At 43.1% G+C, this 26,475-nt stretch overlaps 1 long non-coding RNA gene across 3 annotated transcripts; it reads right to left on the reverse strand.

Moving 5' to 3' along the window:
• Nucleotides 1–322: 322 nt before the first annotated feature.
• On the reverse strand, nt 323–26,419 carry LOC125137734 (uncharacterized). Of its 3 annotated transcripts, XR_007137493.1 has the most exons (5): nt 26,306–26,419; nt 24,123–24,258; nt 18,922–18,978; nt 3,218–3,410; nt 323–963 (listed from the first exon to the last, which is right to left on the reverse strand). It is a non-coding gene; the product is annotated as an uncharacterized LOC125137734 (long non-coding RNA). The 3 variants fall into 3 exon arrangements; XR_007137494.1 differs by lacking the exon at nt 323–963 and having other exon boundaries at nt 3,094–3,410; XR_007137495.1 differs by lacking the exons at nt 323–963; nt 3,218–3,410 and adding an exon at nt 17,167–18,316.
• Nucleotides 26,420–26,475: the final 56 nt, after the last annotated feature.

Consider the following 26,475-nt stretch of genomic DNA (forward strand, 5'->3'; position numbering starts at 1 on the left):
TAATATGGAAAGAAATGCCTGATTTTCACTGTCTCTGTTCCCACCCCCTTTCTGTCTGTTCCCTGCCTGTCTGTCTCTTGTCCCCCACCCTCAGGCATCCCATCAGGAGGCTTGCTCAGAGGGGATCCAGGGACTCCTCCTGAGCCTTCATCTGGCTGTCAGCGCAGGGACCTGACCCCTCACAGTGATGCCACGCGGCCCGAAAGGCTTTCACAGCATGAAGTAGAGCCAGGAGACCTGCTCTCAGCTCTGCCACCTGCTCGCTGTGTGACCTTGAGGCAAGTTGCTTGACTTCCCTCGGCCCAATTCTTCACTCCCCTCAAAAAGCGGTGTTAGACTGGTATCTCAGGCAGCTTCCCTGCTCTAGTCTTGTCTAATACTCTGGAAACAGAACTCTGAATTAGTCCTGGAGGGAGAAGCTGAGCGCACTCGGTTCTGAATTGGAGGGGGTGGCCTGGTGCTGTCTACCCTCTCAGGGCCAGTGTTTCCGTGGCTGCACAGCCACAGAGACGGCTCAAGTGCTTCTATGTCCGTGCCTTTCCAGGGTGACGGTTCACGTTGTGCAGGATTGTTTTGGGCTTGTCTACCACGTCTTCATCAGCCTAACTGTGCTGAGCGAAGTGCCAATGGGCTGCTGGAACAGTGCGCGGTTGCTGGGGTTGGAGGGACGCCGGCTAAGTGCTGCACAAAGAGTTCTGGAAGTTTGAAAGTATGAGACGCGCCCAGTGCACTTGGCATTTGAGGAGCTGGGGCTCTGATTGTAGCTTTAAAAAGTCGACATGCCCAAGGGTACACATCACACAGTCACACATCACATTAACCACAGCTGCCAAAACCTGGGAGACGCAACATGAGCAGAATGCCTTCAGGAAAGAAGTATGTGCAGAGTCTTCAGGAGGCCTGTTTTAAGGGTGAAGAAATGACTGTGAGGTGTCCCTCGATGGTAGGGAGGTAGGTGGGTTCCTGTGGAGGAAAGAGTCAGATGGAAGCAGGGGACACACCCAAAGACAGGAGAGCAGGTCTGCCAGCCAGGTGGCAGGGCAGGGGCGGGGATTACTACAGCTTGAAGTCCTGGAGCTGCAGAGGAGGAAGGGGTGGCCTGAGCTCCTGGTGAGTAGTTGTGATTTGAAGAGGAGGGAGGGAGCCATTTAGTTTTGTGATTATACCCGGTCTAACAAAACTTTTCTTCAAGTGAGGGAGCCTGGGGGAGAGGACCAGTGAGCACCCAGGTAAATCAGAATTGTCTTCCCCCTCTCAGGTCTCACCAGCCAGGAAAGGCAGGCAAAATCATGACCTTTATTTATGCAGGGAAATGAAATGTGAGTTTGGGGTTGGGGGGAGGAGGATTGGATATGAAACATACACAACCTCTTTTTTATAAAAACTGTGCATGCTTATCCTAAAGAATTCAAGTTCTTTTGGAAGAGTGAAAAGAGTTTTTAGAGCTGAGGGTAACTTCTTCTGCGCCCTTGGTGTCCATCAGCCCAGACACCACAGGGCAGGTCATTCACAACTGTTTTCTCCCTGTGTCCTAGAGCTGCCCAGTCCCTCCTCTTGAAGTGAGACCAGGGGCTGGGTATTTCCCGTGTTCATCAGTGAGCTTCCTCCTCAGGTCTGGTTTTGCAGTCAGGGGCCTCAATCATCCTCTCTCTTGCTGCAGGACAATCCAAGGCGTCCCTGGCTCTAGCAAAAATTTTCGAGTACAGCTTATTGATGATCTTTCTCAATTCCGATTATTTATTGGCTACAGCCACTCAGCCACTATCTCCATCTAATTTCTCTGAACTTAAGTCAGTTTTTCCTCCCTGAGCTTTCGGCTCTGGCTTCCTTGTGCAGTCTTGTCATTGTCACGGTCTGAGCTGTCATTCCTGGAGGACCGTCCTAGGTTTTCACCCAAAGGAACTTTCCAGGACACTGAGCAGCACCTGGTCTGTCAACACAACACATCCTCCTGGAGCTCCCTCTACTGGCCGACCCGGGTTTCTGCCTCCCTCTGCAGAAGCAGTCAGGGAAAGGTGCAAAATGGCTTTTGAACACTCCTTTCTGAAGGGTTCTGAAAACTGTGCTTCACCCACCTGTCCCTCACCTGCTGTCATCGGGGATGGTCTGGGGAGGGCTGGCTCAGGGCTTCATTGAGAGAGTACACCTGGGCATCAGCCAGCTACAGGGTCTGATGGGTGACGGGCCTGGAAGTCCCATGGGTCTGAGTCTGAATTCTGGATTATTTTAGCTTCCCTGTGCCTCAGAGCCTTCACCTGGAATTAGGGACGTCCAGAGGGTTCTTGTGAAAGTGGAAAGAAAGCAGCTGTAATCTGCCTAGGTCTTCAGGTTTCCTTGTCTTCAAAGCCTAGAGGGGCCTCCCCAGTCTGGACTCTGTGATGCCCCATTACATTGTCCTGGCTTTTGTTCTTCAGAGGCCACCTCTGCCTAAATTATCTTTTGCTTATTGATTTTTTTCTCACTTGTTGCATCTCTTGCTGCGAGGATGTGAGTTCATAAGGGCTGAGATCTTCCCTGATTTATCCACACCACGTCCAGCAAGATGCTCCATAAGCAACTAATGAATAAGCAGATAATTAAATACTACACAGATTAGACCCTCAGTAAATAGAAGCCTGCCTGTCACTTCTTTTCTGTGTTATAATTCCAGCTTAACTCTTACAAATCTTTTCTCCTTCAGACATAATTTCTCTGCCTTTAGAGTAGGTGAATTGGCAGCGATGTGAACTCCCAGGCTCTTGCTTCAACATTAATCCTGCAGGAGTTCCCATCATAGCGCAGCAGAAACAAGTCTGATTAGGAACCATGAGGTTGCATGTTCGATCCCTGGCCTCGCTCAGTGGGTTAAGGATCTGGCCTTGACGTGAGCTGTAGTGTAGGTCACAGACGTGGCAGGATCTGGTGTGGCTATGGCTGTGGCGTAGGTCGGCAGCCATAGCTCTGATTCGACCCCTAGCCTGGGAACCTCCATGTGCAGTGGGTGCAGCACTAAAAAGAAAAAGAATGTTTTTCATATTCTGTTTACTTTAACTTATGAAAATAAAACTTTTCAGTTAAATGGCTAAACCTAGTAAACAAAGAGACAATGGTAGATTATTTACAAAGAGTAAGTTTTTAAAAGAAATTAACAGAGGTGGATGTTCGCATCCATTACCCTTCTCATCTGAGTCCTGCCTCCAGGTACCATTTGGAAGAGCTTGATCCTTGGTTCTCTCACCTGAATCAACTTTGTAGGGACTCCCTCTTGGCTCCAGCGCCTAAGGCTCTTGCCTGTTGCCAGTGGGCAGTTTGGTTTCTTCAGTCAAGTCCCTAACTAGCCTGAGTGCTTCCTGCTGAGCATCAGGAAGTCCTTAATTTGCTTTTCTGGTGCCAGTCCTTAGAAGACCTGCAGTCTCCCATCTTCCTGGTAGCTGGAAAAGAAGGAGGAAGATGATGCTTTGAGTGTTTCTACCCCTGGAACAAAATCTCTCTGACTAGGTTCTCTTGAATCAGAAAGGGGTACCATTTTGGTTTTTATCTTGCCATTTACATTTCTTTTCTTTTTGAGACACCACCCTTAGCCTTTACTTCCAGTGACTTTCTTCATTGGCCAGAGCCAGTCAAGTCAGCATTCAAGATTTCCCTAGCTGTGGCTCAGAGTGAGATCCTTTAGAAAGCGTTTTTCTGACAGCAGACTGCAAGAAAAAAGACCAAGCCTAGAAATAAAAATGCAAAATAGTCTCACCATATAAGAGTGCATCTCAAGAGTGAGAGACAGAGCTGACCTCTGTGTCTGAGGCACTTGAAGAAGGAGAGAGAGAAGGTTGGTGTGGAATTCTCCTCGGTACCCGGGGGCTGCCCTGGGCTGAGGAGCACACCTCCTTCCCCCACCACTCGGTGTTATCCCCTCTGGACTTGGGAAATTACATCAGGATGATTTTCTAGTCATGAGGAACAAAATAGGTAGATAATGCTGTTCTACTGACTATGTTTGTGTGATTCTCTGAGCCTCTGAAATTTTGCAGCATTGGCTAATAACTGTGTAGTCTCTGTGATGGGGCGGGACCTCTTGATGCAAGCTCAGTGGTTCCATATCCTCAGCAGATGATGCTTATCTGGTCATCTGCCCATAAATACAAGTGCCACGTCATTCTGGGGAAGCTCAGGAAAAATAAAGCAGGTGAGATGGCCCTTGGAATGGCTTCATGCAAGTCTTAGCCCTAGAAGTTAGTTATGCCTCTTCCTTTACTCTGTTCTTTCCTGCCCTAACTAGCTGATGAATCTATCAGATACTCATTTTTGGTGAGATTCTCTGGGTCTTGATCTTCCCGTCTATGAGATGAGAGCATTGTGTGGAAAAACCACTCTAGCCCTGAATTCTCTGACTGTTCCCTGCCCACCTCTGGGGCTACCTTGCATCTGTGTGTTTAACCAGGATGTGAGCAATAGTGTTACTGTTCTGAGTTAGTAACATTCCAGCCAAAGCAAAAAAAATCTTTTTAGGTAGCATGTGTTGCCTTATCACAGGTTTTTATTAGGCTTTCTGAGATATTAAAGGTGGAATAGTACTGTTCAGCATTCATCGAGTGCTTATTTTGTGCCTGCCCTGCCCTGGGTGCTTTATATGTCGCCTCACAGTACTGACTTGAGGTAGGTACACTCTTATTCTCATTTGACAGATAAGTAACCTGAGGCACAGGTTAATTAAGCAACTTACCTAAAGTTACACAGCCTATACATGATCGGCTAGGATTTGAACTTGTGAGGTCTGACTGAAGTCTGAGCTCTTAATTACTAGCTTGGAGGACTGTTGGAGAAACAGGCTTTCTTTGCGCTCTTTACAGTTGTTAGTGTCACCCAAGCGTGTGACTTTTTAACATGGAGTAGACTGACTGGGGGTGTGATGGCGTGGTGCTTTGCACAGGTCTGTGACACCCTTTTCTAAATGAGTTTTTATAAATTATTTGGGGAGTGAAATAATAAAACTTTCTTTTAGCAACTTCAACGTTCAGGGTATTTTCTTTTTCCGCTTCAGGAGTGGTCATTGACTGTATCCCTTTTGGAGACTGGTTTGAATATGTTTCCTCCCCTAACTACTTAGCAGAGCTTGTGATCTACATTTCCAGGGCTGTCAGCTTGGATTCCACAGCTTGACGTGGTGGCTTGTGGTAACATATGTGTTCTTCAACCTGGCCCTGTCTGCTTTCCTCAGTCACAAATTCTGCGGAAGCAAATTCGTCTCCTACCCAAAGCATAGGAGAGTTTTCCTGCCATTTGTGTTTTAAGAAAACCTCAGTCATGAAGAATGAAAACCAGGTGACAGGTTCAGTTCCTAAGGACCACAAAGTCCAGTGTCTTCAGAATTGCTTGAAACTCTCTGTTCCATTTCTGTACCCAAAAGTCCTCACTGAATGAGCAAAGTACTACTCCTCGAAGATGAGTCTTCAGAGAAGAAGTACTTGCAGCAGACCTGGGAGTGCTTTGCTTTCCAAGAGCTTGATAAAACCAACAAACTGCTCACAAGTTGGAGACCCCTCCAAGCTGCTCCCAAAACAAACTAACCAAGAACATACAAACAGTTTGAAACATACACAGAGCCTTTGTTTTTGCTGCAGACAAATTAACTAGACCACACAATAAGCAATAGGAGGTGCTCAGTAACTGCTTGTCACATTTCAGTCAAGGCAGAAGAGCCTTTGAAAATAACAACAATGTGTAATTTCCTACCAGTGGGATTCAGGGAAAAATGAGTTTATTGGAATTAGTTTTTTCTTTCACTTATTACCACAAAGATTTCTGTTAGCTAATTATCAATAGTCATCTCCCCCTCAAATCATAGCCTAACAGAAAGTTGGAAACCTCTTTTATTTAATACTTTCGTGACATCCCTTTCGAAGGAGTGCCTTAGAAGTGAAAGCATCTGAAAATAATATATATATATATATATATATATATATATATTCTTTTGTCTTTTTGCTATTTCTTGGGCCGCTCCCGTGGCATATGGAGGTTCCCAGGCTAGGGGTCGAATCGGAGCTGTAGCCGCTGGCCTACGCCAACGCGGGATCCGAGCCGCGTCCGCAACCTACACCACAGCTCACAGCAACGCCGGATTGTTAACCCACTAAACAAGGGCAGGGACCGAACCCGCAACCTCATGGTTCCTAGTCGGATTCGTTAACCACTGCGCACGACGGGAACTCCTATTTTTATATTTTTGCATAAAAAGCTTTCATGAATAGAACTGACCTACAATGCCTAATTTGATAGTGCTGTAGCCTTATTCATGCGTAATTATTCAAATTGGATGAATGTCTGCCTGAGTTTATTCTAATAGGATAAATACAAAGATATGTAAAGTTTACACTTAAAATAGCTTATGTTAAGGAATATGCCCATGATTAAGTCAAGTGGATATAAATGCGTGGTGTGAACATAGAAAATAATACCCGAAAAATGCTCAAGCAACACAGTAAAAAGTGCACATCCATGCAAATCAAAATACTGTGAGGTACCACCTTACAGCAGTCAGAATGGCCATCATCAAAAAGTCTACAAACAATAAGTGCTGGAGAGGGTGTGGAGAAAAAGGAACCCTATTTACACTGTTGGTGGGAATGTAGATCGGTGCAGCCACTGTAGAAAACAGTATGGAGATTCCTCAGAAAACTAAAAATAGAATTACCATTTGATCCAGCAATCCAATCCCACTCCTGGGCATCTATCCAGAGAAAACCATGACTCAAAAAGATACATGCACTCCAGTGTTCTTGCAGCACTATATACAATAGCCAAGACATGAAAAAAACCTAAATGTCCATCGACAGAGGAGTAGATAAAGAAGATATGGTACATGCACACAGTGGAATATTATTCAGCCATTAAAAGGAAAGAAATAACAGCACTTGCAGCAACATGGATGGATCTAGAAATTACCATGCTAAGTGAAGTCAGACAATGAGACACCAACATCAAATGCTATCACTTACATGTAGAATCTTAAAAAAGGACACAATAAGCTTCTTTGCAGAACAGATACTGACTCACAGACTTTGAAAAACTTGTGGTTTCCAAATGAGACAGTTTGGGGGTTGGGGGGGATGCACTGAGGGTTTGGGATGGAAATGCTATAAAATTTGGTGTGATGATCATTGTACAACTATAAATGTAATAAAATTAAGAAAATTGAAAAAAAATAAAAAATAAAGTTTACACTTAAAATAGCTTATGTTAAAGAAAATGCCCTTGAGTAAATCAAGTGTATATAAATGCATGATGTGAACATAGAAAATAATCCCACAGCCTGAGCAACACAGTAAAAACTGCACATCCACACAGCATAAGATTTACTGGCTTATTGGCTGAGGTATTAACTTTCTTCCTTTTACGCAGATGTCTCATTGTAGTCTACTGGGTACTAAAGTTTTGCAGTGAGATGTACCATACTGTGCAGGAACCTCATTATCAACCTCATTCCATGTCTGGAATTTACAGCCTAAGTCCTCCCCTCCCCCATCCCTGGAGGAGTCAACCAAAGCTATTAAATTCTTTTTAGCCTGACTTTAAATATATGTATATCACCGCATATTCTAAAGTTCTTAGAATTCTGATGTAGCATTTTCTCCTCCAACAATCAAGTACCACTTCCATCAGCTGCTCAGTCTATTCAAATAAGCAACATATTCATTTCACTTATCATTTGGATTTGCCATCCTTAGGACCAGGACTCAGGAACACAACTTTCTGCACTAGAAATGTACAGTGTATTGCATTTTCGTCTTAATTTTCACACAAATGTCATGAATAATTTTTAGTAGCATATTATTTGGGGAGAAAAATGTATTTTGTTTAGCATACAATTTTATACCAGCTTAGACTAGGAATTTGGTGGCTCTTCTGGAATTGCATTGTACTTTTCAGTAAAATGATGACTATCCCCTGCGATGGAGCCTACGAGCTGCGGGAGAGCGTTCCCAGTGCCCTCTTCCTTGCCCAAACATCACACTTCCAATGAAGACAGAAAAGAAAGCAGTGATGGGGTTCAGAACAAAGTCCCATGGTCTTTGTTGAAAGCTCAAGCTGGAGGATAATTGAGAATTGTGCTGTGCTTGCAAGATCACAATCAGCACTGCTCTTTGTGTTGGTGAAAATATTCCATGTGCCTAAAGGGAGAGCACCAGAGGGAGTTTGCAGATTCTTCACATGGATAATCCAGAAATAGCTTGGGGCGGGGATTCTTGATTTTCCTATTGGCTCAGTGGAATAGCTTTAATCTTTCCTTGTCTGTTACTATTAAATTTGGGGAAATGATCCTAAACTACCTCATAGATTAAAACTGGATTAAAACTAAACTGAAAATAGCTTTTTTTTCCGAGTTTCCAAATTGTCGCTCATCTTCTGTACTAACATCTGCTTTCAGTGAGCATGGATTATTTCGTCCACAAAACTTTGTTCTGTATTCAATGAGTGGTTATTGCTAGAATTCCTATTAAAAAAAAAAACAAACATAAAGCCCCTTTGCTGAAATTTTTATGTAATGCTTAATGGATAGTTTAAGGAGATGGAAACAGTAGCATAACTAAAGTTACCTGAAAATTCAAGGACCATTGATAAGTAATGTATCTCAAAATGAACTGATATGTTAAAGATCTTAAAATAGTAAATCAACAAGTAGAAATTCTTTACACCCATCTAGGCAACTTTTGCCCACTTGCTCACATTGTTTAGCAGAAAAAAATATTTAACTGATTTTTATCAGTATCTCATATTAGTTTAGCCTTCTAAGGTTTTTTTTGACAAATGGATAAGAAACAGTGAAGGTGGCAGGGAATCTTTAAATAATTCACATGATGCGTACTTCATCATTTTTCTCAAAAACCAATGACCTAGAAAACCACCTATCCATGTGGGGGAAAATAAAATTTAATTATTCAAGTAAAAACATTATAAAGAGCTGTTCCATGCACATAATTTTTTCCACACCCATGGCATATGGAAGTCCCTGGGCTAGGGATTGAATCTGAGCTGCAGCTGCAGCAATGCCGATCCTTAAACCCCTGCACTGGGCCAGGGGTGGAACCCATCAGCAGTTACTAAAGCCACCACAAAGACAATGCCAGATCCTTAACCACTGTGTGATGGCAGGAACCCCCTCCATGCACATAATTGAGAAACTATAAGAGCAGATCTCTTTCTTCTGAAAGACTGTGAGCACTTGAGCACTTAAGAGAACAAAGGATATCTCTGCAGAAAGGCAGATCTGCTTCCTGAGTCTAGCCCTCTCAGCCCTTGTACAGTTTTTAATCAGGGCTCCTTGACCCACATAGCATCTTTCTGTGAATTAGCAGAGTCATTACTCTAGGCTCATCTCCATGAGAGCAGTGCATGAACCTCTGTGGGCACAAAAGGTGACTGGTGATTGGACTACAGCTCTGTGAGCAGAGCTTGAGCTGGCTCTCAGCCCACTCACTGTTCAACCTGGTGTCCTTTGTGCAGTGCACAAACTGTACAACCTTCTGTAGAGGCCTGCTATCATGCTGCCTGTCTGTCTGCAGATTCTATTCATTCTTGAAACCAGACTTAATTTCATGGAATCATCTCATTGAGAAAGACTGTAAGAATAAAACTAGAAGGGAAATTAGGCACTCCATGCAAATCATCTGTGTTTTCCACACAAAAAGAGGAGTTTAGTGCTTTGCAGGTAAGGCAGATGCTGGGACGCTGAGCCCACGTAGAATACTCTGCTTCTCTGATTACCAGCTCTTGTCTTTCCAGCTCACTGTTCTAGTTCAGCAGTTCCAACAGTCTTTCTACCCCATTGGGACATTCAGTCTTTTGATATCATGACATTATTATTGTCTTCATTTCTTCTGTCTTTTCTTACCTCCTCACCCTGCTTAAATTCCAAGTCAAGCACTCTAATCATGCATTTGTATATACCCCCAACGCTCTTGCCTTCCCACATTGCTTCTTCCCGTAGATTTATCCAAGCCACACCCTGGTTAAATTCCACCCTCCCTCCTTTGTGTGTGCACCTGTGTGGCTGAACTGTGGCTGGGGAAATAGTCACAATGAACAGCCCTCTTTATTTCATGGCCGCTTACCTCAAGGGGTCCTCAATGCTGCTGTCATACTAAACATCCCTAGTCCATTCACTCTGCCATTCTGCTGACTGTCACATCTCTGTCCTCAGGAAAATAAAGCTGTTGGAAGAGAACCTCCACCGAATACCACCACTGCCTCCACCCACCTGAGCATCTGCCCGTAAACACTGTCTGCCCTCGTTACTAGTGTCAAAGGATACTTTTATAAAAAAGGGTATACAATCATGCTCATACAAATATAAAATGAACATGTGCCAAAGATGTTAGAACCAGTTCAAAGAAGAACTTCACAGAGCAGACACATGTGTGGATGATGAGGCATGTCAAAATGAATTTGCTTAATGGAGGCAAAACTAGCTTCTGTAGTGGGAGTGGGAAATGTGCCTCATTGGACAAAATTCATTTTAATATCTACAGAAAAGAATTTTTTGCATTTCTACCAGTTGTCTATGACTTACAAAGTTGTAAAATAGCTCAAAGACAAGGTGCAGATAACCTGAAGGGTGTGCTAGACAAAACACCAGTAATATCTTTTGCTCTTTTCGAAGTCATTTATATTTTTTTTCCTGAAAGTATAAACAGTCTCTCAGGATTCCTACTCAAAGCCAGGCCCTCTCCTTGAGCACTAACTAGATTCTACCCAAAGACATTGGTTAGCTGTTCTTCCTCTACTAAATCAACAACATTTTGCCCTTTCTCCATTTTCCCATCAGCAGACAAATACCTTTTTAAAACCTAACCCCATTTCCCTCACCAGATATAACCTTATTTTTATGATGCCTTTGCAACCAAACTAGAAATATTATTTTTGTCTTCTAGCTCCAGTTCTTTTTCTTTTACCACTAAACCTGCTCCCTTTCATCTGGTCCTCACAGCTCCACTGACACTGTGTTTCATGTCCCCAGGGACCATGCTCAACCCAGTGGTCACTTCTCAGAATTCTTCTGGCCATAGAGCCCTGGTTGGTAACTTCACCTTGCCACACTTCCCTGAACTGACTCCAGGACCCCACACACTCTTGGTTTTCCTCCTGTCTCCCTGGCTGCTCCTCCTTAGGTTTCCCTACTGGTCCCTTCTCTTCACCCACTCGGGAGCCCTTTCTCTATCAATAGGTGCTGATCTCACACAATCTCATGATTTTAAACACTATTTTTGTACTGACAACTTCTGAATATATATATATATATATATATATATATATATATATATATATATATATCCAGCCTAAACATCACTCCTCAACCCTAGACTCATGGCCAATTGTTTGCTGACCATCTCTATGTGGTGTAATTCATATCTCGAGTTTGACATCATTAAACGTGAATTTATGGTTTTCCTCATCCCCTACACCTGTTCCTCCTCTAGTTTCCCATTTCTTCCTCTGACTGAAAACCGTGGGGTCTTCCTTGACTCTTCTCATTCTCTAATGGCCCATCAGTGGTTCTCCATCCTGAGTTGTCCCTGTCACCATAACTATGAGCTGCCACCATTTCCTGACTAATTGACTGCAGCAGATTCCTAGTTGATCCCCAGCTTCTCTCTTATTCCCTCCAGCTGATTCTCAGCACAAGAGAATGATCTTTCAAAAACATAGATCATATCATTACTGTGTCAAAACCCTGCAACAGCTCCCAGTTTCTCTCAGACTAAGGCCAGAGTTACTCCAATCACCCACTAGCTTCCTGTATGACCTGACCTCCAGTCATCTGTCTTTCTCACCTCTTATTCTCCCTCTCATTCCCTCTTCCTACGCACTGCCCTCCTTGTTGTTCTGTGTGCATAGCAGGCATGCTCCTGTTTTAGAGCCTTTGCACTGGCTGTTCCCTCTGCATAGACTTCTCTTCCCCAGTTTGCCACACGACTAGCTCCCTCACCTCCTTCAAGTCATTGTGGTGTTTGTTGCTGTGTCATGAAGTCCTCTGAGTCTTGGCAGCAGAAAATGGCAAACATCTCTCACAGTCTCTGTGAGTCAGGATTTCAGGTACAGCTTAGCTGCATGCCTCTGCCTCAAGGGTTCACTGAAGTCAGGATGTCACTGGGGCTGAGGTCCCCTCAGTAAGCTCCCCTGGTGTTGACAGGGTTCAGTTAGGCTCGTGGGCTACGAAGTGAGGGCCGGGAGCCTCCCCTAGTTCCCTGCCACATGGGCCCCTCCATGGGGCAGCTCATAGCATGGGGTAGCTTCTGTCAGGGCAGGCAAGCTGGAAGACCTCATCTTATAAGTGATGTCACATCACTGTCTCTGAGTCTGTTTGTGAGACGGAGTCATGAGGTCCAGCTGACTCTCAAAGGATGGCAATTACACAGGCAGGATTATGAGGAAGGTGTGGACCAGTGAGGCCATCCAAGAGGCCACCTGCCACAGTCACCCTCTCAATATGGTGACCTTGTTGAACACTGCATCCTAACCCTCTCTGCACATTTTCATCTCTGCTCTCCTGAGCAATAGTAAGTCCTTACTGTTTTGAGCAAGTTTTGAGATGGTTTGTCACGTAGCAATAGCCAACTGATACACTATCTTCTAAAAAAGTCTATAATGTGCTTTTCGACTTATGCTTATGATTTTATTGTCTGCTTCCCCTCACTGGAATGTAAGACACAGGAGGGCAGGTTTTGTTGTTTTTGTTTCATTATTTGGGGCACAGGTGTATGGGCTAGCACTAGAAAACTGTCTGACACATGGTAGACACTCAGTAAATATTTATTAAATGATGCTTCTATTATCACTGTTATCTGCATAAATCACTGATTTCCTTCCTTTTCTCTGTAGGGGAATTGCAACAATATCTACCTTACAAAGCTATGAGTATAGTTCATGTTGACATGTATGAAAGCAGATATCCATTGTCATTTATACAACCAAAAAGCCAGTAACAATATAGTAAGGAGGAAATAAAATGAAATTCAGTCAAAAAAAAAAACTGCGTAGGAATCCATAAATTGCTACAATCCCACACAAAGTTTTATTAGGTTTTATAAGAGAAATATAGCACTTATGGGAGATTAGAATAAATGCATTTTTTTCTTCAAAATATCAAGATTAAAAACGTGTTTGAAGAGGACATTGCTAACTTTTCAACTTGAAGCCTGTATCTTTAATTCTTGTTTCTCCTCTAAACTTAAAAAAAAAAAAAAATCACCACTGAGATTTCTGACTTCCTGATCTCTAGCCCTATTACCTTGTGGTCTGCTAGTGAATAACCAGGATTTTTTTTTTCCCCCTAAAAACTAAGTTTATTGCTTTGGAAAATTTGAAAAATACAGTTGCTTAAAAAAAAAATTGTTCAACAAAAAGACAGATTCTGGATGATGCTATGAGGTATTTAAAGTAATCAAATTCAGGAGTTCCCGTTGTGGTGCAGTGGAAACGAATCCAACTAGGAACCGACTAGTTCATTCTGGCCTCACTCAGTGGGTTAAGTATGTGGCACTGCCATGAGCTGTGGTGTAGGTCGCAGACTTGGCTTGGATCCCACGTTGCTGTGGCTGTGGTATAGGCCAGCAGGTGTAGCTCCAACTTGACTCCTAGCCTGGGAACCTCCATATGCCATGAATGCGACCCTAAAAAGAAAAAAAAAATGTAATCAAATTCATAGAAACAGAAAGTAGCACAGTAACCACTAGGGGCTGAGAGCGAGGGAGAAATGGGAGTTGTTTAATGGGCAACAAGTTTCAGTTTTGCAAGATGAAAAGTGCTGGTGATCTTTGTACAGCAGTGGAATGTACTTAACACTACCGAACTATACACATAAAATGATTAAGATGGTAAGTTTTACCCTATGTGGTTTTTTCTTTTTTTATTGTATAGTTGATTTACAATCTGGTATTAATTTCACATGTACAGCATAGTGATTCAATTATTTTTTCTGACTACATTCCATTATAGATTATTATAAGATAGTGATTGTAACTACCTATGCAATATAGGAAATCCTTGTTGCATATCTGTTTATGTGTGGTACTTTGTATCTGTTTATCCCATGCTCCTAATTTGTACCCTGCCTTTGATAACCTTAAGTTTCCTACATCTGTGAGTCTGTGCTTTGCATATAGATTCATTTGCATTACTTTAGATTCCATGTAAAAGTGGTATCATACAGTATTTCTCTTTCTCTCTCTGACATTTCACTGAGTGTAAGATTCTCTGGGTGCGTCCATGTTGCTGCAAATGGCAATATTTCATTCTTTTTATGGCTGAGTAAAATTGTATGTATGTACCATATCTTCTTAAGCCAGTCATCTGTTGATGGACATTTAGGTTGTTTCCATGTCTGGACTATTGTGAATAGTGCTGCTATGAACATTGAGGTGTATGTATCTTTTTGAATTAGAGTTTTTGTTTTTCCTGGATATATAACAAGGAGTGGGATTGTTAGATCATATGGTAGCTCTATTTTTGATTTTTAAGGACTCTCCATACTGTTTTCCAGAGTAGCTGCACTAATTTATATTTCTATCTACAGTGTATGAGGGTTTCCTTTTCTCCACACCTTCTCCTGTATTTATTGTTTGTAGGCTTTTCAAAGATAGCCATTCTGACAGGTGTGAGGTTATACTTCCATTGTGGGTTTTGCTTTGTTTTGGGTTTTTTTGTTTGTTTTGCTTTTTAGGGCTGCACCTGTGGAATATGGAAGTTCCCAGGCTAAGGAGCAAATCAGAGCTGTAGCTGCCGGCCTACACCACAGCCATAGCAAAACAGGGTCTGAGCTGCGTCTGTGACCTACACCACAGCTCATGGCAATGCCAGATCCTAACCCACTGAGTGAGGCCAGGGATCAAATCTGCATCCTCATGGACACTATGTTGTGTTCCTAGCCCTCCGAGCCACAGAGGGAACTCCCAGCACTTGCAGGTGTATTTGTGATATATTTGTGAGGAGGGGAGCTCCACTGTCCTCCTCCTCCATCACCCTGATCCCCCTTCTCCTCCAGCTGTGATTTTTTTCCCACAAAGGTTGTACAAAGGTTTTTTTTTTGCTTTGCTTTTTAGGGCCACACCTGCAGCATATGGAGATTCCCAGGCTAGGGGTCTAATTGGAGCTACAGCTGCTGGCCTACACCACAGCCACAGCAACTCGGGATCCTTAACCCACTGAGCGAAGCCAGGGATCGAACCCACAACTTCATGGTGCCTAGTCGGATTCGTTTCTGCTGCGCCATGACGGGAACTCCATTTTTATTTTTTTTGCTTGAAGTCTTTTTTGTTTTTTTTGGTTTTTTTTTTTTGGTCTTTTTGCTATTTCTTGGGCCGCTCCCACGGCAAATGGAGATTCCCAGGCTAGGGGTCCAATCGGAGCTGTAGCCACCAGCCTACACCAGAGCCACAGCAACGCGGGATCCCAGCCGCGTCTGCGACCTACACCACAGCTCACGGCAACGCCGGAACCTTAACCCACTGAGCAAGGGCAGGGATCGAACCCGCAACCTCATGGTTCCCAGTCGGATTCGTTAACCACTGCGCCATGACGGGAACTCCTGCTTAAAGTCTTTGAGATTTAAAAAAAAAAAAAAGCCACACCACAGGAACCATGCAATCTAATTAAATAGCAGGAACTTGTTCCCCTATAGCTTTTGAAATGGTGGGAGTAGGTCATTTGCAGTACAGATGTGGCCCAGAGTAATGGAAAGGGTGGAAATTAGTTTATCAGGATTAATCAGGATGCTGTATCTCCCCCTCACCTCATTATCATGGCCACATTGTATTTCCAATTCATCTTTTTCCTTTTTCATCTAAAATTGTCCATTGGATTTCCTTCCATGATTTTACTTTTGAGATATGGAAGTAAACTTGAGATTTCAGGGTGATGGTGCAGCTGGAGATGACAGCAGTTGGTGAGAGGCAGTGAAGAAGGAATGGAGTCCCTCTCCTCATGCTCATGCTCCAGAGTCTGCATTTCTGAGAGTCAGACTTGTTAGGGATGCGTGCCTTCCATGGAAATCAAGCTCAATGCTTAGAGATGGAGGAGACATCAAAATTCCTGATTTTTCTTTTTCTTTTCTTTTTTTTTTTGTCTTTTTGCTATTTCTTGGGCCGCTCCTGCGGCATATGGAGGTTCCCAGGCTAGGGGTGGAATCAGAGCTGAAGCTGCTGGCCTACACCAGGGCCACAGCAACGCTGGATCTGAGCCGCGTCTGCAACCTACACCACAGCTAACGGCAACGCCGGATCGTTAACCCACTGAGCAAGGGCAGAGATCGAACCCGCAACCTCATGGTTCCTAGTCGGGTTCGTTAACCACTGCGCCACGACGGGAACTCTTGATTTTTCTTAATAATGTATCAACCTATTATAAATTTACCTGAATCCACTTTGAGCCTCTCGTTCATAATCTAAGTTAGCGATGATGAACTTAGAGGTTAGTGATGATAAATTTAGAGGCCACAAGATCTTGTGACCTCTAAATTATTATACACCTTTTCTCTTTTATAAACTCCCTCTTTAATTCTCCTAGAGTTTTGTTTTTCCATTCTAGAATTCCAGAATGTGTAGAACAAGTCAGAGTTTACCCTGCCCACAATCATGATTTATATGCTTTAATATTCCTCCCTTCTCAAAACAACTTTCCTGATTGTCAAGTTAACTTTTGTTGCTGTTCTTGCTCTTTTACCTAAGAAGGGCATAGGCACTTAACTCAGATGCATTTTATTTGCATTCCCTGGATTGCATTCTCTGGAATGTGTGGTAATTTAGAATCAGAAGCACCTGATAACCTGAGGGTCTGTCAGAATGATTAGGTAACATCCAAGTAGGCCATTTTTGGCATGCATACTAATAAACTGTACTTACTCATAGGATGCAGATTATCGAGATCAATGTGAATTTCAGGCTGTGGATAGACCTTAACACTGGTTGGTGGAGGTCGGCAAAGTGCCTGGTTACCTGTAAACTGAGTACTTATTGAAGCTTCCCTGCAGGATCCAGGCCTACCTTCCATTTTCACGACTCGACAAGGCGTGCTTTTAGTATCATAAAATTCAGGCTTTTATATATTAAGTGAAGCGAGAAAGCCTCCAAGGCACATACTTCTGCTACTTGATGGAACAGTAGTAGCACCATAATCACCTATTACAGGAGACAATTTTTTTTTTTTAAGGAGACAATTTTTAATAAAAAGTTGCAGGCAGAATTATAGACCTTTTGCCTCTTCCTTCAGCATTTCTCAATGCTGGTTAGATTTCTCTAGTCAGAGTCTTTCATAGTGAGGTCTAAGATAACGTTTACAAAATCACCTTTGGAAACTCTGAGTAAAGAGTTTCCAAATCTTGGATCTGGAAAAGAACTAATTCCTCTCAGGAAACAAAGGAGAAAAAAATGGAAATCAATTATGAGATTCTTGTTAAAGTCCAGGCAAAGGCAGAAAGGCTCCTGCCAAACTCAGGCAGTTTACACTCAGGACCATCTGGAGGGTGGGTGCAGGAGACACAGTGCTGGCTAATGATATTCTTCCTCCTGGATCAGACAGTCAGACCAGAGCTTTTGCACTGACTTCGATCAGTTCACTGACTTGTAGGAAAAGATCACGTGTCTAGGTCTTTACATGTTACCCCTCCAAAAACAGAATAGCAGTTTATCTCTTCAACCGAATTTGTTTACATCTGCTGTGTGCAAAGTGCAGAGGTAGGTTCTGTGGCACACATGGGCTTATATAAGACAAGATTCTTGCTTGCAAGGAGCACACATTTCAGGATATAGATGATACAGCTTTATCAAAAGCCTATTGCCTGGAGTTAGTCTCAGAGGAAATTTGTCAATGTCTTCACCACCTCATGTTCTCTTTCTTACAGTTCAAATCCTGACAGTTCATAGGTGGTAGAGCCATGTGCAGTTCTTGACCACGTGCACTGTGTAGTCACACAGGACCCTGCTGTCAGAAGGGCCCCGGGCTTGGTTTAATCTCTGCTGTTGCTGTCTTAATTATATTTTTGACCTTGTGTTGGGTAAATGAAGTCCATTTGGACAATGGAACTTGCACATGAGCAGTGGAAACACAACCAGAGCGTACACATCTTGGGTACAGAGAGCTTGGGCACCACGGGCACTCCAGCAGGTGCACCCAGGCCACAGAGCAGTGCAACCAGGGATGGTGGTGGCAACAGCAGAAGCAGAAGCAGCAGCTCTGGCAGTCCTGGCTCCTGCATGGGAAGGGCCTCTGCATGGTGCCAGTGCTGGGCTTGGTAGGCAGAGGCCAGCTTGCCAATCCCTGTCATCTGCACAGACATCAGCTCTCCAGCCTGACACTGGAACAGAAGCAGCTGGCACTCAGGCAGCAAAGTTTATCAATAAATTAGGACAAAATACATGAACATTGCAATAAACCGCATCAGGGAAGCATTAGAATTCTCAAAGGGTTTAGACTCTCTAGGGTTTGTTTGTTTGTTTGCTTTTTAGGGCCACACTCATGGCATATAGAGGTTCCCAGGCAAGGGGTCAAGAATTGGAGCTGTAGCTGCCAGCCTACACCATAGCCACAGCAACACAGGATCTGAGCTGAGCCTGCAACCTACACCACAGCTCATGGCAATGCTGGATCCTTAACCCACTGAGCGAGGCCAGGTATCACACCTGAGTCCTCATGGATACTAGTCAGACTCATTAACTGCTGAGCCATGGCGGGAACTCCCAGAATCTCTAGTTTTGAAAAGTGCTGCAACATTGTAAAGCAAATAAGCACACATGTAGAAATAAAAATTAAATGTAAAGATCACCACATTCTACAGAAAAGAACACTATAAAGATGTGGTTTATATATAGAGAGATATAGAATGGAATATTACTCAGCCATAAAAAGCATGAAATTTTGCCATTTGCAAAAACATGGGTGTCCCAACAGTATTATACTTACTGGAATAAGTCAGACTGGGAAAGAAAAGTGCTGCATGTTCTCACTTCTGTGTGGAATCTAAAAAGTAAACAAAATATAACAAAAGAGAATCAGACTCACATACAGAGAACAAGCTAGGCATTACCAGCAGGGATGGGGGTGAGGGTGGGAGGAAGGGTAGGATAGGGGTAGGGGAGGAGTAACAGGTACAAACTACTAGGTACAAAGTAAGATACAAGAATGTAATGTACAGCATTGGGAATATAGCCAATATTTTACACTAACTTTATGTAGATATCAAACCCATAAAGATATCAAATCATTATGTTTAACCCAAACTAATATACTACTGAAGTCAACTACACTTCAATTGTAAAAAATATTATTTTCCTATGAAGGTTTGAACGAACCAATAGCTTTTTTTTATAATGATTTTTATTTTTTCCATTATATCTGATTTACAGTGTTCTGTCAATTTTCTGCTGCACAGCAAGGTGACCCAGTCACACATACAAGTATACATTCTTTTTCTCACATTGTCATGCTCCATCACAAGTGAACAGACATAGACCCCATTGCTTATCCATTCCAAAGGCTATAGTTTGCATCTATTAACCCCAAATTCCCAGTCCATCCACTCCCTCCCCCTCTCACTTAGCAACCAAAAGTCTATGTCCATGATTTTCTTTTCTGTGAAAAGGGAATGAATCAATTTTTAATGAGGAAGGCAATTAAATTTTCTTCCTTACAGGTAAAGCTACAATAACAGAAAGCATAACAGGCCTTTTGAATTACACTCAGATCATGAAGTCACTTTCATTTGCTCCTACGACTTCCACAACTTTCAAGAAAGATTTCCTCAAGTCTGAAGAAACATTAAAATGCCATTATGTATTTTTTTTTTTTTTTTTACTTTTCAGGGCTACATCTGTGGCATATGGAGTTTCCCAGGCTAGGGGTCAAATTGGAACTACAGCTACCAGCCTACACCTCAGCCTCAGCAACACCAGATCTGAGCCGAGTCTTCGACCTACATCACAACTCTTGGCAATGCCTGATCCCCAACCCACTGAGCGAGGCCAGGGATCGAACCCACACCCTCATGGTTACTAGTCACATTTGTTTCTGCTTAGCCACAACAGGAACTCCCATTATGTAAATTTATATTTAAAATTAAATTCAGACTTACATAAAACTAATTCATATGAAAAATTAAATCTGTTTAGAAAAATAATGTCATAGGAATCAACCACTGTAGAAGTCCTGAAATTTATATTTCAAAATAAGTCATTAGAAATTTATCTTAGGTGTTGTCATATCCTATAAAACATTAACAGTTTCATCAGCAAAAAGATCCTTTTCAAAATGAAAATGGTCAAAATTCATTTGTGATCTTGTATTTGCCAAGAGCGACTGATGTTGCCTTCAGTCATATCAATTGAGAAATAAACTGCTTGAAATGAATTTCTTTTTTTTTTTTGCTGTTGTCTTTTTGCCATTTCTTGGGCAGCTCCCAAGGCATATGGAGGTTCCCAGGCTAGGGGTCTAATCGGAGCTGTAGCCGCCAGCCTACGCCAGAGCCACAGCAATGTGGGATCCGAGCCGCGTCTGCGACCTACACCACAGCTCACGGCAATGCCGGATCATTAACCCACTGAGCAAGGGCAGGGATTGAACTCACAACCTCATGGTTCCTAGTCGGATTCATTAACCACTGCACCACGACAGGAACTCCCTGAATTTCTTACCTGGTGAAAATGAAAATAAAATGAAAAGTATAAATCTTAATGAATTTGGAGTTCCCATTGTGGCACAGTGGAAACGAATCCGACTAGGAACCATGAAGTTGTGGGTTCGATCCCTGGCCTCACTCAGTGGGTTAAGGATCTGGCATTGCTGTGAGCTGTGGTGTAGTTTGCAGGCGCAGCTCGGATCCTGTGTTGCTGCGGCTGTGGTGTAGGCCGGCAGCTGTAGCCCCAATTAGACTGCTAGCCTGGGAACCTCCATATGCTTCGGGTATGGCCCTAAAAAGCAAAAATAAACAAATAAAAATAAATCTTAATGGATTTGCAAACAGGTGAGCCAGAAATTTTTCATAATCAATCAAGATATCATCTTAATAAACCATTGTAGAATGTCGGACCCCAAAATATTATTTTTGTGATTTTCAAGTTACTCATGTATTGCCATTACCACTATGGTATTAGCACCTTTAACTGCACTTTTTTCCCCTGCACTTGAACAGGTGTTCCACACTGTCATTTTGCACTGGGCCCAGCAAATTATGTAGCCAGCCCTGGTCAGGTAAGAGTATGCCCAGATTTTCACCATAAGCCATTATTGAAGACTGTTTGTGGCTAAGAATGCTTAATAAGCATAGAAAAGAGCAAGAAATGCAAGAAAATGTGTGCTCTTAATGTGCCCTATACAAAATCTATCAACTAGTAGGCATTGCATCTATGTTAAAAGTAACAGTGTAGTAATGTGGGTCAGAGTGCAGAATTTGGCATAAGGAAAAATCTGCATTTGATCCAAAACAGATGCCACAAAATAATAATTTGGGGCAATGCCTCCAGTGGGTTGGCACCCTCATGAAAATTAGCATTGAGTCTAACAAGGATACACGTCCATTCATGCGAGGGTCAAACTCAGGTACTTTATAAGCAGTCACCCAGTCAGCTTGTCCTGTCAGCATTCTGTGATTTTCAAGTATGGGGAATTATTTTTCAAAAAATCAGAGAAATGGCACCACAATATGGGCCCCCCTTCTATTCTTCATGTCTTTAGAACTGACCGTGGATACAAAATGACAGCAGAGATGGCTTATGTTTGAAAATGAAACATAAGGGGAAAGAACCTAAACTAAATAAAAAAAATTTTATTCCTATAAAGCTGAAAAATATCCTCATAATTGTTTTTTTATGTGATGATTATTCTATAAAATGACTTTATTGTAGGAATTAAGAAACATGAAGATGCACATCTACCCAAAACAAATTCAGTTCTATCTTGAATTTTGATGAAATTATGGATTTCTAAGTGATACAATTTGTGTATCAGTGCTCTTTTTTATTGAAGTGTAGATCATTTACAGTGTTGTGTTAGTTTCAGGAGTATAGCAAAGTGATTCAGTGATGCATATTTTTTTGAGCATATATCTGGAGAAAACCATAATTCAAAAAGATACATGCACCCTAATGTTCACTGCAGCACTATTTACTTTAGTCAAGACATGGAAGCAACTTAAATGTCCACCGATTGTGTCATAGTTTATATTCCACATATAAGTGATGATATTTGTCTTTCTCTTTCTCACTGACTTTGCTTAGTATAATAATCTCTAGGTCCATCCATGTTCTTGCAAATAGCATTATGTCACTCTTTTTTTATGCCTGAGTAATAGTCCACTGTATGTGTGTATATACGTGTATGTGTGTGTGTGTGTGTCACATCCTCTTAATCCAGTCCTCTGTCATTCCACATTTCAGTTCCATGTTTTAGCTGTTGTGAATACTGAGCTGCATGGATACATGGGGTACATGTATCTTTTTGAATTATAATTTTGTCTGGAAATATGCCCAGGAGTGGGATTGCTGGATCATATGGTAGTTATATTTTTAGTTTTTTGAGAAACCTCCATACTGTTGTCCTAAGTGGCTGCATAAATTTACATTTCCACCAACAGTGTAGGAGGGTTCCTTTTTCTTCACTGTATGTTGTCTTTGAAGAAATGTCTATTTAGGTTTTCTGCCCATTTTTCAATTGGGTTTTGTTTGTTTTTGTTATTGAGTTGTAGGAGCTGTTTGTATATTTTAGAAATTAAGCCTGGAATACGTTTTTGGAGGAAAATCAAGAGAACCATTTGACCGATGCTTTATTTTAAATGCCTGTGTAACATCTGGATGGAAACAGCAAGCATGTAGCTGGATAAATAAGAATCCAAGGAGCACGTATTTAGTATTCCTTTTCTGGTTTTCCAGCCAGACTGTGGAAACCTAGGAAGGTCCACGAATGGGCCGAAAGGGCAGTTCCCCTTTGCTCTGGACCAGCAGAGGTCCCCTGCCAGGTCCAGATGCCATCATCTAAAGGGTTTTAGCATCCCTGTGGGTGGTGGTGCACTTCACTCACATCACAAGAGTGCTTTAGAGAGTTGCAGGTCAAGCAAGTTGTAAATGGCTATGTGACATTAACTTACATTCATTTGCTAAGCACCTTCTCCGTAATTTTGTTTTGTTATTTTTATTTTTGTCTTTTGTCTTTTTGAGAGCCACACCCATGGCACATGGACGTTCCCAGGCTAGGGGTCTAATTGGAGCTATAGCCGCCAGCCTATGCCAGAGCCACAGCAACACGGGATCAGAGCCGTGTCTGTGACCTACACCACAGCTCAGGGCAACGCCGGATCCTTAACCCACTGAGCAAGGGCAGGGATCGAACACCCAACCTCATGGTTCCTAGTCAGATTCATTTCCACTGCGCAATGATGGGAACTCCGTTCTCCATAATTTTGAATGCTCTTCGGTTGAGTCTTAATGGAAAGCTTCTGGGTTTTGCTTCACTCTCTCCGTTCTCATCACTCCCTGCCCTGGCTTTTCTAACCAGCCTTGCCTCTGTGCACTGTTTCCAGTGAAAAGGTGGAAATCTACTCTTCGATGACTCTGTAGTACAAGGAGAGGTCTCGGAGAGTTCAGGGAAGAGCTCCTCTCTTCCCTACTTCTGAAACATTGAGAGAGGAAACCAAGAGTGAGACAGGCCTCCAGGAGTGATTTTCGATCTGGCCGCCAGGTAGGTGTGCAGAGCTCATACTGAATTCCTGGGCTAAGAGCAGGCCAGCCCTGGAGAGAGGGATAAATTTGTTTTTCTCTGTGGGCTGCACCTCCTAAGAGGAAAAAGGTGGCAGAACTGAGCCCAGTATGTTCAGCTACTCTGCCCAAATTGACCTTACATCATCAGAGAAGAAACGCTTAGGCTGGGAGGGAAGCCAGGAAGTTCTCCTCACAGAAACTTGCACTGGAGAAAAAACATCCTCCTCTAGTGAGAGTGGAAATGGTCACCATCAACTGACTGGTTTTGTATGTTTGGCCTTTCCCTAAGTAGGACACAGTTAAGTTCAACAAGCAGAAATCAAGTACCATTCTGCCACTTACGAACTGCAATTTGGGGAAAGTTACTTGAGCTGTCTCAAATTGCACATTTGTAAAAATGAGGATAAGAGTACTTACCTACCTTGTGGGATCATTCATGGAGCACATTCAGTGCACTGCATGGGTTGAATAAGCACTCAGTAAAGATTTGCTGCTTCCATTACCACTGTGATGATGACTGCCACTATTACCAAGTTCAGAAATCTGCTAGGTGCTGGGGATAGAAAAGATAAGAGACATAATCTTACCATCCTAAGCTCAGTAAGGAAGGAGGAATAAAAAAATCATTAAAATACAGTGTAGTAGGGTTCTTCCGAGTAGGGTGCCTACCAGTGATTAAATTTTAGTGAGACTATATCTATGCAGGCCAGGATGAAAAAAAAAAAAAATCTCGGAATTGTTGAGTCTCCAGTCCTTACTGAGGATCAAGTAAGTAGCTCTGTTTCGAAGAAAGGTATCAGAAGAGTGCTTTCAGGTTTTTGTCTTATTTTGTTTTTCCCAAAGGTGTTGGTCACCTGTGTGGAATAGAACCATGATGGCTCTAAATCAACTCTGATTTAGCACCCTTGGGCATGGAGAGAGCTGATCACTTGGGAATCTGACACCTGGAGCCTAAACTGGCAGAGGCTGAGGGCCCTTGGATCAGGGTAACACTGAATAGGCCAGAAGGGCCCACCCTGGCTGGTAGGGATACTGACACTGCACTAATTGCACTCTGCAGGTCCCCTCCTAGGGCGTGGGCGGGGGCTTGATCTCTGTTCACTTTGTATCTGTTGAGCAGCTTTGCTGCCTTGCCCCTGAGTCGCCCTCCATCACCAGGTGGCTCATAGGCATCTGGCAGTTTGCTTCATCTGCTGAGGTGACTGGGAATTCAGCCAGGAGTACTTCCTGTTACAAAGCTGTGCAGTGTTGGGGGTCCACTTCAGAAAATAAGCCAAGCACCTTCCAGGTATCAGGGACTCGTGGCCAGTTTTGCCACATTCAGTCTCTGCCTCTGCCATTAGACTGAGCCACCAGACTGCCTCTCAGCTACCCCTGAAGCTCTGCAGGTGCTGTGTGCATACAGGAGAGGGAGTTGGAGCGAGGGTAGTCCACATCTCTGGGTTCTGGTTTTTACTGGGCTCTAGTCATGACTAGTTTGTGAGGGTTCAAATGTTTACCCCTAGGGCTGAATCAGGAGGCACAATAGTTGTATGCCAAACCATAAGGTATCCTGGTTACTAAAAATAATAGAAGCATGTATATGCTACACTACAGTAGCGTAAAGCGAGGAGTGATGGATTCTGTAAGAGGAGGTGTTGGGGGAAGATTTCTGAGTAGTCAGGCCTGGACAGGTTTTGGAAATGAGAGTAGGAGTTTACAATGACAGAACGGAGGACCTTACAGACAGGAAGAACCTCATGGACAAAAGCTCTACTAAGCCATGACATAATACGGTATCTTCAGCGAATTCAAAGTAGGTTTGTTCCCTCTGCTGCAGATTGTTTTGGTGGTTCAATTCTTGCTCCAGTATTTGATAACCTTCCTTATTTCTTCACAAAGCACAGGCTAATATATGTAAATATATATATAAAGTATTTATAATAGTGCCTGGCACATGGTTTACACAATCTTAGTCAAACTTCGGATAACTAAATAGCTCGATTTATTTTTTAGGCTGTAAAAATATTCTCAACCCACCATCCTTTCCTGTTTTCTACTCCCGCCTACCTTAATCCCCATCCCTCAAAAATCCTAAACACTCAAGTTCAAAAAGCCAAAGGTCATTCTAAGATAGATGCGGCATAAAACATGTGAAACAGAAAGGTGTTGCAAGAAAATGGTAACGTTAGATCTTTTCGGTCTGGGAGTGCTTATAGGCAAACAAATGATACCTAAAACAAGGCTTAACAATTTTTGTCTGTTATTTCCTAAGTCCTATTTCAGAGGTTTGTTTTAAATACTCGCATCTAAGAACATTGTCCTCAGTAGATCGTCGGGTCGGAGGCGTTACTGAGAATCGGTAAAGAAGTGCAGAACCTGGCTAAGGTGTGGCAGTTCCCGTAGCAAGCGCCACGTAACCAGGGCGCTGGAAATAATCTGACAGCTAGGAAAGGCTCAGAGAATCGAGAGGCTGAAGTGGATATCAGAGCAGAGGAAAAGGGGGAACAAGAAGTAAAGAGCCGCGCGATTCTGGGGCTGCAGGGAGAGGGTACGCGAAAGGGTCTCGGGTGGGGTGCCAGAAGGATGCCAGGCCAGGAAGGTCACGCGGCGCCGGGTACCTCGGAAGCGCGGGGTCCAATGGGAGGAGGGCGCGAGCCGCGCCTCAACCTGCTGGAGGACGTCACGACGCCGAGGCGGACGTCCGGCCAATGAGAGGCCGTCACATGCGGGGGCGGGGCCCGGCAGAACAGGGCCGGGCCGCGCCGAGACAGTTGGCCGAGTCTTGCGG

Source organism: Phacochoerus africanus, chromosome 10, assembly GCF_016906955.1.
Source record: "Phacochoerus africanus isolate WHEZ1 chromosome 10, ROS_Pafr_v1, whole genome shotgun sequence".
Taxonomy (NCBI): Eukaryota; Metazoa; Chordata; class Mammalia; order Artiodactyla; family Suidae; genus Phacochoerus; species Phacochoerus africanus.